Below are 11,107 nucleotides of genomic sequence, written 5' to 3'. Positions count from 1 at the left end.
TCACAGTTACACAAAAGAACTGGTCAGATTTTTCAGAAATCCCTTTAATTCCGATGTCAAATATGATGCCAAAAGACTGCAGATCTCCCATTTAGATGACCGGTAATATGACCGGCAGATGTCTCGTAGGATTCCCAGAGAGTTTTGCTTTACATAGAAATTTGTGCTCTTTTATTTTCATTTTGACTCACTGCAGTGTTGGTTCCGTAAATTCAAGTTGGCATTCGGGTTTTGGAATTTAAATAAGTTCTACATATACATATGTGTACATAGTGCTTGAAAATATTAATTTTCCCCTTACCTTAAACCTTTGGGAGTGGGCAAAAATGATGTTTTGTAATTTAGGCAGAATTGAATATACGCTATCCGGGAAGACAATATCTACATGTAATATTTATTTTGTTTGTTGGCACTATATCCAAACACAAACGCCATCTTAAGTGTCTTAACAGTGAAACAATTTCTTATTTTCTAAGTTTGCGAATAAAACTTCACACTTAAAATTAAGACATTTATAACAAACATTTTATGAAATCGGCCCAATTTCATACAACCCTGCCTGACATGAAAATTTTTTCCACGATAAGGCTAGTAGCCATTTCTAACAGATTGTGGGTCGCTTAGTCAAAAATGGAAACATATATACATATTTGAAATTTAAGAAAACAAGGCAAATAGCAAAATCAGCTAAAAACGGCTAATTTTTTCTGCAAAACGGCTAACAAATCGGCTGCCGGCTAAATCGAAATTTCTCCGGCTGTTTGCTATCGCAACCGGCTAAATCTAGCCGGAAAACGGCTCAAATGGCAACACTGGATAAAACTATGAACAAAAAATAAGACACAGACGATATTGCGGCGGCGTACCAATTATGTTTGTAACAGGCAATCAGTATGACGAGTGTACCACACCAGGATGGTATCAAAGCAACTAGCTCTTAAGTTTAGTGTGACCAGATATACTTATGTATCGTGATAATAGTTAATAAGTGTTTATGTACATGTATGCAAGTTTCGAATTTGTCAAATCTTGTGCTTTTGATTATAGTTTGTGGAATGTTACCATACAATGTCAATGTTTTAATACGTTTTGTTTATTTTAATTTTTCTTGTTTCTTTTGTTGATGTTTTTAATAAATAAATCGCCCCTAAGGGTGCTAAGAAAGTTAGCGAAACGTCGGGCTGTAATGTGAAGAAAGTTTTTTCTTGCACTCAACCACATTAGGTCAATTAGCCTAGTACACAGTTGGCCACTTCATAGGCACGCGTGCCAAAGCTTTCAAAAGCTCTCTGTACAATTTATATAGGGCAGGTACAAAATTAAAGCTCTCGCTGGCCAACTCTGGCCTAGAATCCAGAAGCTTAAAATTTCTATCAGCTGTTCGTCTAACTTGCAAGTTTTTGTAAATTTTCTGTCCGCAGATCAGATAACATTTTGCCGGAATTTTGCTGTTAGACATTTTTTACTGGAGGTTTTAAACGAACGTACCTATTCACTAACCAACATTTAACAGAACTGTTAATAGGCGTCGCTACGTAGACTTTGAACTTTACCTTATATGTAGGTATACAATTTTCGATTATTACCGCAGCGACCACAAAAATGCAGTTGCCAATATAGCAACTCAGTTGCCAGCTTGCAGTTGACATCTGTAAAACCATTTCAGCCAGTGGCCACCCAACTGAAGTTCGGTTGCCATATGCCTAAGTCGGCTCAGCTCGATGTTCTGGTCACATACATAAGTACACATTTTCATGAGTCTATCTCTTCTTATTCTGGTACTTACAAATATCGGCCCAAAATTATAATACCATTTCATGCTCATGAAAGGTATAGTTTTCAGATTTCAAATCGGTGAAGTAGGTAACAAAATATAAATTTAAACTTTTCCTTAAATTCTTCCCAGCGTATCTATTATATAAAATGTCATTTTCAAAAATTTCATTCATTACTATGCCATGTCATTCCATCTCAAACATGCCATGTCATTCCATCTCAAAGCATGTCATTGCTTCTTAGCTCAGCTGTTGTTTGCTATTGTGTTTCTGCAGCATAATTTTAATACTGTTTAATCCTGCCTTGTATGAAAATGTATATAGATTTTTAATTATATAATTGTTTAATAAATTTTACTATAGTAGGAGCTTGCAAAATTCGGAAAATCTCTTCCCGTATATACAATGTAAATAATAATGCTGAATATGTCGCATGTGTTCCTTTTGTTGACATGCATAAATTTGATGCATGATTTGATTTGAACTATTCGGCATTATTTTTCATATATCACTTTCAAACATGTATAAGCGACATGATATAAACTGGCACTTGCATGATGTGTTACATGTCGCTATGTTTTGTAGTTCAGGCCTTTAGTATCTATATATAATTGCTCAGTCATACGACTTAGTTAGGCCGATCTGTAGCAGCCACAGATTTGAGCTATAGATCAAACTAAAAAGCAAACTGCAGTTGCAGTTGACCGTGTTTGTCAAAAAAGTAAAAAGCGACAAAAAATCGATAGTGAGTAATATAATCGATTGAAAAATATTAACCATATTTCCGTGGAATTGAGATTCGGAAAAGTTATTAGGTATTATTCATAGTTTTAAAATATATTTCACGAAAGCAAAAAATAAAAATAGCTGAGATTCCTTTCTTTTTTAAACACCTAGGATATCACTGACCATTAAAAAGGACCCTGAATGACCGCAAACCTCAAAGCATTACACATTTTTGTATGTGATTTTTAAAATGAACGATCCAAAATTAGCCGGTATACATATTTAAAATTTTTTAGAACCAGTGGTTGAATTTTTGTACTGAAAGGGTTAACCCTAAAATATAATCTACGTCTGCGAGGCGTATACGGAATGGGTCTTTTTTTTAATTTTAACACTAAATTTACTTTTTATTTTGTTGTTTTGAATAAATGTGGTTATAGTTTTTATTAAAGCACTGCAAATATACCAGTAGAAATACTCTGCACATGTGTACATGAGTAAATGGAACATATATTTTAGAGTACTTAAAAAGATAGGAACAAAAAAAGAGAACATCATAAATTTAAGGAACTGAGCAATGTTACTCAACAGAGCTCTGCTACATGAATCACTGTTCCGCTTTTCCAGAGTAGTTGAATAATTATTAACTTAAGTTGATTGCATTCAGTAGTATTTGAAAACTTCATAGGAAGTATAGGAATACTTATGAAGTTTTATCTTTTAAAATTTTAGCATTCAACATTATGTTAAGAAAAGACACACATTTTCTTTTTATTCCAATATATTCTTAAAATGTTGTTTTACATTTCTCGTCGGACGCTTCAATGTTTGCAAAAAAGTTCTAATCTTTCATACATATACATGATTTATGTACATACATATTATCTAAATTTTTTAAATAACCAAAAATGTGTGTCCATTTTCCCGCGACCTGTCTTTTGACCAGTTTTTATTGTCAAATTGATATTTTCATTTCTCAATACCAGGCACTCATACATGTGAAGTAACAACCCTGCAAGCCATGGCTGAGCAGTTTCCCCTCAAATTCGACAGATTTACACACCAACGTAGTTTTTTAGCTATCACACGCACACATTTACAAATTTGGTATTCGAATTGTGAAAAATTTTTCATTTGTTAGAGCGGAATTTCTACTTTTATAGAAATTCTGTGCGTTAAAGCGAGTAAGAAATATTGCAGTTTTTATGACAGTAGGCTTTGACGAAAAATGTCACATTTCATAAAAATTTTAGTGTATAAAGATTTTTTTATAATTTTATAGATATTTCAAATTTAATTTTATGTTCCCGTTGCCGTTGACTTTGCATCATTATTTTTAAGGTATGTACATACATATGTAAATTACTTAATTTGTGCAATTTAATTGATTTTCTCGTTATTACAGATTTGCAACAATTAAAATTAAAATTACCATCGCCACCATCATCACCAGCTGATATCGCAATCATCATCAATCAACACCTCCTCCATCACCTTTAATGCCACCACCANCTGGTTCTCTGTATAAAAAGAGTCCACTTTATTTATAAAAATATGCTGTTGGCTAAATATTCGGAGCGTCCTATATTGTTTCTCCATGTTTGCTATTTAACATAAGTGTCAGCTTTAACATTAACATTATGTAGCATTAAACGAAAACTTCCAAAAATACTCAAAAAATACTTGTGAAGGAACATATTTTTTGTGGAAGTTTAACAGCATGGTACTGCTGATTTATGTTCCTTTTTTTTCGGAACATAATTTGTTTGAGTACTTTTTTTTATGTATACAGCGCTCAACATCTTCACTTCTCTTCCTTCCATGCCCTCTTTGTTAGAGTATGAGTAGTTTACATATTTGAGAAAAACTTCACAGTGACGCAAACTGAACTCCGATGCAGACCTTTAGTTTTTATTAATAAAACTATGTTTTATTATTAGTCAAACTCACAACTTTAATATTCTTTAAAAAAATATGACAGGACTAAGTATATATTAGCTCACAGGTTATCTTTTAAGTACATAAATAAGCCTCTACGGCTTTACGTTACTCCCAAATAGATTAGGCTTCTAGGGTTAAGAAAGCTTTAGTTTGAAAGCGCCATAACCGGCGCCAATTTTCAATGATTATTGCGTTTCAGATTAAGACTAATACCAGATATTGTGAAAGTTTGGACTATACCTTAAAGACGACGGTTTCCTCATGGCCCACTGCACGAAGCTTAGAGTAGAGTAATGTCTTTTAAGAACTTAAAAATTATCCTGGGTTATCAGGTGTCTAGCAATACAAGATTAATTTCACGAAGTTCTTTAAATAAATTTTGAACTAAGAACTCACCCGTATTTCTGGGGTTACTACTTGTTTTAATAAATTGTTAGTTTAATTTCCTATAAAATTTACCCTTAGGTTTATGCATTTTAAGAATACATCGAAAATTTGTTTTAGAGAATCAATGTGAAATAATTGCAGAAACGATTAACCGGTTTGCTGAGCAACCGAGACGTCTGCTTTTTAAATAATTTTTGTAAAACAAATCGGCAAGTACATATCGTCCCCCGCATGCCAGAAACATGAATGTGTAAAGATGAAAATTTTGAGACGACGCCCATGGAACTGTTACGAGCGGCTTTAACTGACGTAAAACCAGATTTTGAAAATTTGGCCAAAGGGATCTTTTGAATTTTCTTTTAATATCTATCTTACGTACATTAGAATAATAGTAAAATTAATGTTGTTCATTTCTAGCAATAATTTCATTTAAAAATAAAATTTTAGTTTTTGTTGTTTTTTTTGTGGTTTGTACATATGTACGTATGTATTTAAAATTACCAGAGAATTTCGATACAAAAAGGAAAAAAAATTCACGATAAGGCTAATTAACTTTTATTCTGATTTTTCATTTCTGATGAAATTCGATCCCAGCTATATTATTCGATTATAAATTTTAATTTCAAGTAGTGTTTCAAATTAATTGCTTTAAATTATATTAATATAAACCTTTTTTGTTTTCAACTGTAGTTTTGTGGAAATTAGCATTTTTTAGCGGGTTTTTAAAAAAATCTGGATTTTTTACGCGGATATAGTTGGCAGCACTGGCCATAATATAACTACGGAAAATAATAAAACGGTTTTTATTATGAAAATAGTTTCTATATGTTTAAGTTTTTACCACACAATTATTGGTGTAGTTTTTTGTTGATAATTTTTGACACTGGAGCAGGCGGAAGCTGAATAATTAATTTTGCATATATGATTATTTACTATTGAATATAAACTATTGTTTGTGATAACTGTACACGGTGGGTCGGAACCAGGTTTAACCCAAAGGTCTTGGCACTTCAAATTTTCTTGTGGATTTCTTTTCTATTATGCTTTCTAAGTAGTTTAAGACCAAAAAGAAAAAAATCGCTAGACAGATTTTAAAGAAAATCTAGCTTTTGTGTTTTTTATGCTAAATGCATTGTTACTCAACAGTGAGTTCAAACCAAAGGACTTTTTATGACTTTTTTTCTGTTATATTTTCCAAGTAATTTAAGACCAAAAAGAAACATTGTTACTAAACAGTAAGTTCAACCTAAACGCGTTTGTACTTTAAGTTTCCTTATAAGTTTTATTTGAATGTTGTCTTTTAAGAAATTTAAGTTCAAAAATGAAAAAATCGTTAAATATATATACAAGAGAATCGAATTTTTATATTAAAATAAATTCGTAATCGACCGTATTTTTAGTTTCATAACTGTAAGTGTTTTATTTGAAAATAAAAAAACGAATTAATGTTATGTTTAAGTATTTATTATTTATATAAAAATTAGTGGATAACTGAAAACAATTTGTGTAATGAACGTTGAATAAAGGCGGAGCTTTTTTAGACGTGAAGGCTGTTATATTCACAACCTGCACTTAGTAGTTTCCGCACTTCGGTAATTTAGCAAGTTGACACTTGCAAGGCACGTTTGAATTTTAATCTTGTCACTTTTTTTTAAATATTTTTCAGAATAATTTGTAGCATTAATACTCATTTGCATGCCACTTTTTCGACGATACAAAATTCTTTCATAGTAACTACACACGATCCAGACCGCGGACCGCTAACCCTCTCTTCGTCGATTTGACAGCATCCACCCAATCACTGACGTCATAAAATTCTTTTGTTTACATTCACTGTTGCCAACTTGATGCTTTTCGCACCAAATTTAGTGGGTATTCAAAACGCTAAAATTTTTGAGGTTGGTGCTTGGTGCTTTTGTTTTTAGTTTGAAGACACCAAATTAGAAAATCTCAAAACACTGGAAGCAAAATTTATAGCAATCGTAAGTGTGGTAAGCCACTTTACAAAAATTTTAACAAAATCATGGCACAGTGACATAAGCGACAACAAAATATGTGGCAGCACCTTCAATCATGCCGGAAGAAATCGACCGTCGTGCAAGAAACATTGATTTTTATTAATTTGAGTCGGCATCCTTGCAATAAAATTATGTATGTATGTATATAATGCCCATAAAATACACCAATAAAAATTTGGTGCTTTTTCAAGTTCAAAACTTGGCAATACTGCCTTTTGTTCGATGCTTCCTCTTTTTCTTGTGGAGTTCGTGTTGCTCTCTCATTCTGGTATTTGTTGACGTCACGGCCAGTTGCTCTCAGCTCGATTGGCGCAATCTTGTATTCTATCGTTCTTGGTAACTACAGATAACAGAAGGAAGTCGCTCATCGGCAGCGTCATATTTAAATACTTCTAAACTTCGTCTTTCAATTTACTTTTTATCAGAAACATATTTTTAGATTTCCCGTAGCAAAGCAAACAAATTCTCAGTCGACTAAAGCGTGTGTCGTATCCATTTTTATAACCGCACAACTAAAGAATAATGTCACTAGCAGAAAAAATTAAAGCAAATGAGCATCGCAAAAATTGTTTTTGACTTTAACAGCCGATTTCACCAGCAATTTAAATGGAAAATTATTTTTTATTTTCTGTCAATTTCCATATAAAATTCAAAAAATTAAAATCGTTTTTCACTTACATTGCATTCGATAAAAATTGGCTGTAAATTACTCAAAAGGCACTACAGAAATAAAATTTATAAAACAGTTTAAAGTGCACTTGATTTGAACTAACTGTTGAGTAGCAATCTTAAAAAATAGAAAAACCCGATTTTCGTGAAAATCTGTGTAACGTTTTTTTTTTCTTTTCGGTCTTGGATTACTTAGAAAACATAATAGAAAAGAAACTGATAAGAATATCTGAAGTGCCAAGGCCTTTGGGTTGAACTTTCTGTTAAGTAACAATGTCTTCAGCACAAAAAACACAAAAACTCGATTATCGCAAAAATCTGTCTGACGATTTTTTTCTTTTTCGTCTTAAATTACTTAGAAAGCATAATAGAAAAGAAGTTCACAAGAAAATTGGAATTGCCAAGACCTTTGGGTTGAACTTGGTTCCAAACCACCGTGGGTAGTTAAAATTATAGAGGAATATCAACTTAACATACAAAAAGCCTTATAAACTAAAGGCCTTTATAATTGCATACAGCAAAAAGTTTTACTCTTCTTTCGTAGAGCGAAAATTAGGAAAAACATATTGCACATGTAATTCTTTTCCTGAGGTATACATGTGTCGACGTCGCAGCAAGCAGCATTTTGAAGCCCAATTACATGTCGTCACCATGCCAGAAAAATTAATGTGCAAATTTATTTTTAACCGACTTCCAAAAAATCAGTTCGTCGGAATATTTTTTTTATTTTTTTTTTTTATGTATGTTACCNTGAAAAATTAATGTGCAAATTTATTTTTAACCGACTTCCAAAAAAGGAGGAGGTTATCAGTTCGTCGGAATATTTTTTTTATTTTTTTTTTTTATGTATGTTACCGCATAACTTTGCACCACATTAACCGATTTCAATAATTCTTTTTGCAACGGAAAGGTAGTGTCTCAGAGGTGGTCCCATACTCTGGTTGAGATCCGATCAGTGGATCATGACATATATATATATATATATATTTTTTTTTTATATGGGAGTTGAAGTCGGTTTTTGGTTTTGATCCGATCATTGGATCATGAAATATATAGATATATATATTTTTTTTTTAAGTCGGTTTTTTTTTTTTGCTAAAAATTACTTGTTTAGTTGTGAGTTATTGGGTTGACTTGATTAACCTTTGGATGTTCTACCAAAACCCAGAATACCATGTGTACACGGAAACCACTTAGCTTGCAATTTGAATTGCATAAATGTAGAGTTAAAAGCTGGGTTATGCAAGACTTAGACTTAACTTACCTAGAAATTTAGAAACGATTAAATTGTGTTGTTATTTTGAGTAACTACATACACGCGTTGCTCATTTGCCAGATATACAATTTTCCAGTCAAGTCAAGTCTAAGTCTTGCATAACTGAGCTTTTCTCGTAAGAAAACTTGCAACCTTGATTTCCCAAAATTTTCATTTTTAACCGACTTCCAAAAAAGGAAGAGGTTATCAGTTCGTCGGAATATTTTTTTTTTTATGTATGTTACCGCATGACTTTGGACCACGTCAACCGATTTCGATAATTCTTTTTGCATCGGAAAGGTAGTGTCTCAGAAATGGTCTGGTTGAGATCCGATCAGTGGATCATGAGATATATATATATATATATATTTTTTTTTTATATGGGAGTTGAAGTCGGTTTTTTTTTGCTAAAAATTACTTGTTACACATTCATGTTTCTGGCTTACGGGCGACAATGTGCTTGGAAAATCAAAAAATGCCCATCTCTGTTTTAAAGCCTTGAAAACCATAAGTTTCTTAAAACATTAAAAGCTCCCGCCCATAACGGTATTTTACTTTTTTTGATATAAAAAAAGGGATTTGTTGTTTTTAGTTCATTTAAGAATGCCGAGTACGCTACCAAATTATAGGGAAAACTTATAAGTAAATAATAATAAAAACAGTAAACTGCATAACCGTTTCAGGGCTTTTATTAGATCCCTATACGCTCCAAAGTTTGTAACCCGTTATTGTTCTTTACGGTTTCTATTCACTAATATCTTCAATCTGCAAACTCAGGAGCGGCAATTAAAAATAAACAAGTAAGAAAGTCTAAGTTCGGGTGGAGCCGAACATTAAATACCCGGCGCATGTATTAAATATATGTTTTTTCACCTTTCCGAAAGCTACCGCTAGATGGTAAGCCGGGTGTAAAAAATGTTGAGTAAATTAGCGTCCTGCGTTAGCGGTGCCACGCCCATTTTCCAAAATTTTACCATAAACGTATTTCTTGGTAAAGAATTGTTGCAAGCATCAATTTTGAATACATTAGCTTTAATATTTACTGATTTATCGAAGATTTTGTATTTCTCGAAATTACCGTTGTAAGGGGTGTGAGAGGGTTATTGTCCGATTTTAAAAATTTTCGGCCATTTGGTATGCCGTACCAATGCCAATAACTGTGCCAAGTTTCGAAGAAAGTTGTGCAGCGGTTACCAAGATATACACATGTAACCATAAGTGGGCGTGGCTACGCCCATTTTCCAAAAATTTATAATATTCTTATTTTTCGTCTGAAAATTATTGTAAATATCAATTTTGAGTGAATTATCTTCAGTAGTTACTAAAATATCGCAGTTTTCGTATTTCTGGAAATTACCGTTATATGGGAAGTGGGCGTGGTTAAAGTCCGATTTCGCCCATTTTCAATACCAACCTACCTTGGATTAAGGGAAACCTACATACCAAATTTCGTTGAGATATCTCAATTTTTGCTCGAGTTATCGTGTACACGGACGGACGGACAGACGGACAGACGGACGGACAGACAGACATGGCTTAATCGATTTCTTTTTTCATCCTGATCATTTATGTATACATTTGTCTATATCTATCTCGATTCGTTTTGGCTGTTACAAACAACCGTTATGTGAACAAAATTAATATACCCTTGTGCATAAGTGCGCTCGGGTATAAAAATACGAATGCAGTTACCACATCCGAAGTAAAAGTACTTTGTACGTAAAAAAGGCAATTATCAAAAAAAGAAGTTTTACCCACCTTTGAGTATATCACCTCTAGTGTACATATGTGTGTGGGTTGTGAAACGAAACTAATTTAAAAACACGAGGACCGTAAAAAATTAAATATTAACAAAATATTTTTTTTTTAATTCGTTGATATGTATGTATCTCGGCCAGTTAATAAATAGCATGTTACATCCCGAAAATAAATCAAAAAATTTTAGCTAATCAATAAATTTGATAAAGTGGGCCCAATCTGTCTGCATTTGCAATGAAAAAACTCAATAATCATATCGTCGTTTAAAGTACAAATCCGCGTACCGTCATTCTGCAAAACCGCGTAAATGGCATTTGCTCCCAAAAATTGGATTTGCTCACACAAGCTCTTGGCTCAATCCTTATCCATTCGTCCTGAAATACACTAGCCAGAAATGCGATTGCTTTATAAAAAAGAGAACCATTTTGAAATATGAGTGTTTTTACTCTCTAGACAATAATTTATGAAACCTCACATACGCGGTTTTACATTTTGTTGATACGCGGTTTTGTACTTTAAACGACGATATATTTATTATCAGATAATCGTATATTAATATTATATTGTCAAAAAAGTTA

The sequence above is a fragment of the Rhagoletis zephyria genome, unplaced genomic scaffold, assembly GCF_001687245.7.
Source record: "Rhagoletis zephyria isolate East Lansing unplaced genomic scaffold, Rhagoletis_zephyria_1.1 Rzeph_scaffold_00534, whole genome shotgun sequence".
Lineage (NCBI taxonomy): Eukaryota > Metazoa > Arthropoda > Insecta > Diptera > Tephritidae > Rhagoletis > Rhagoletis zephyria.
This window is presented reverse-complemented; position numbering follows the sequence as displayed.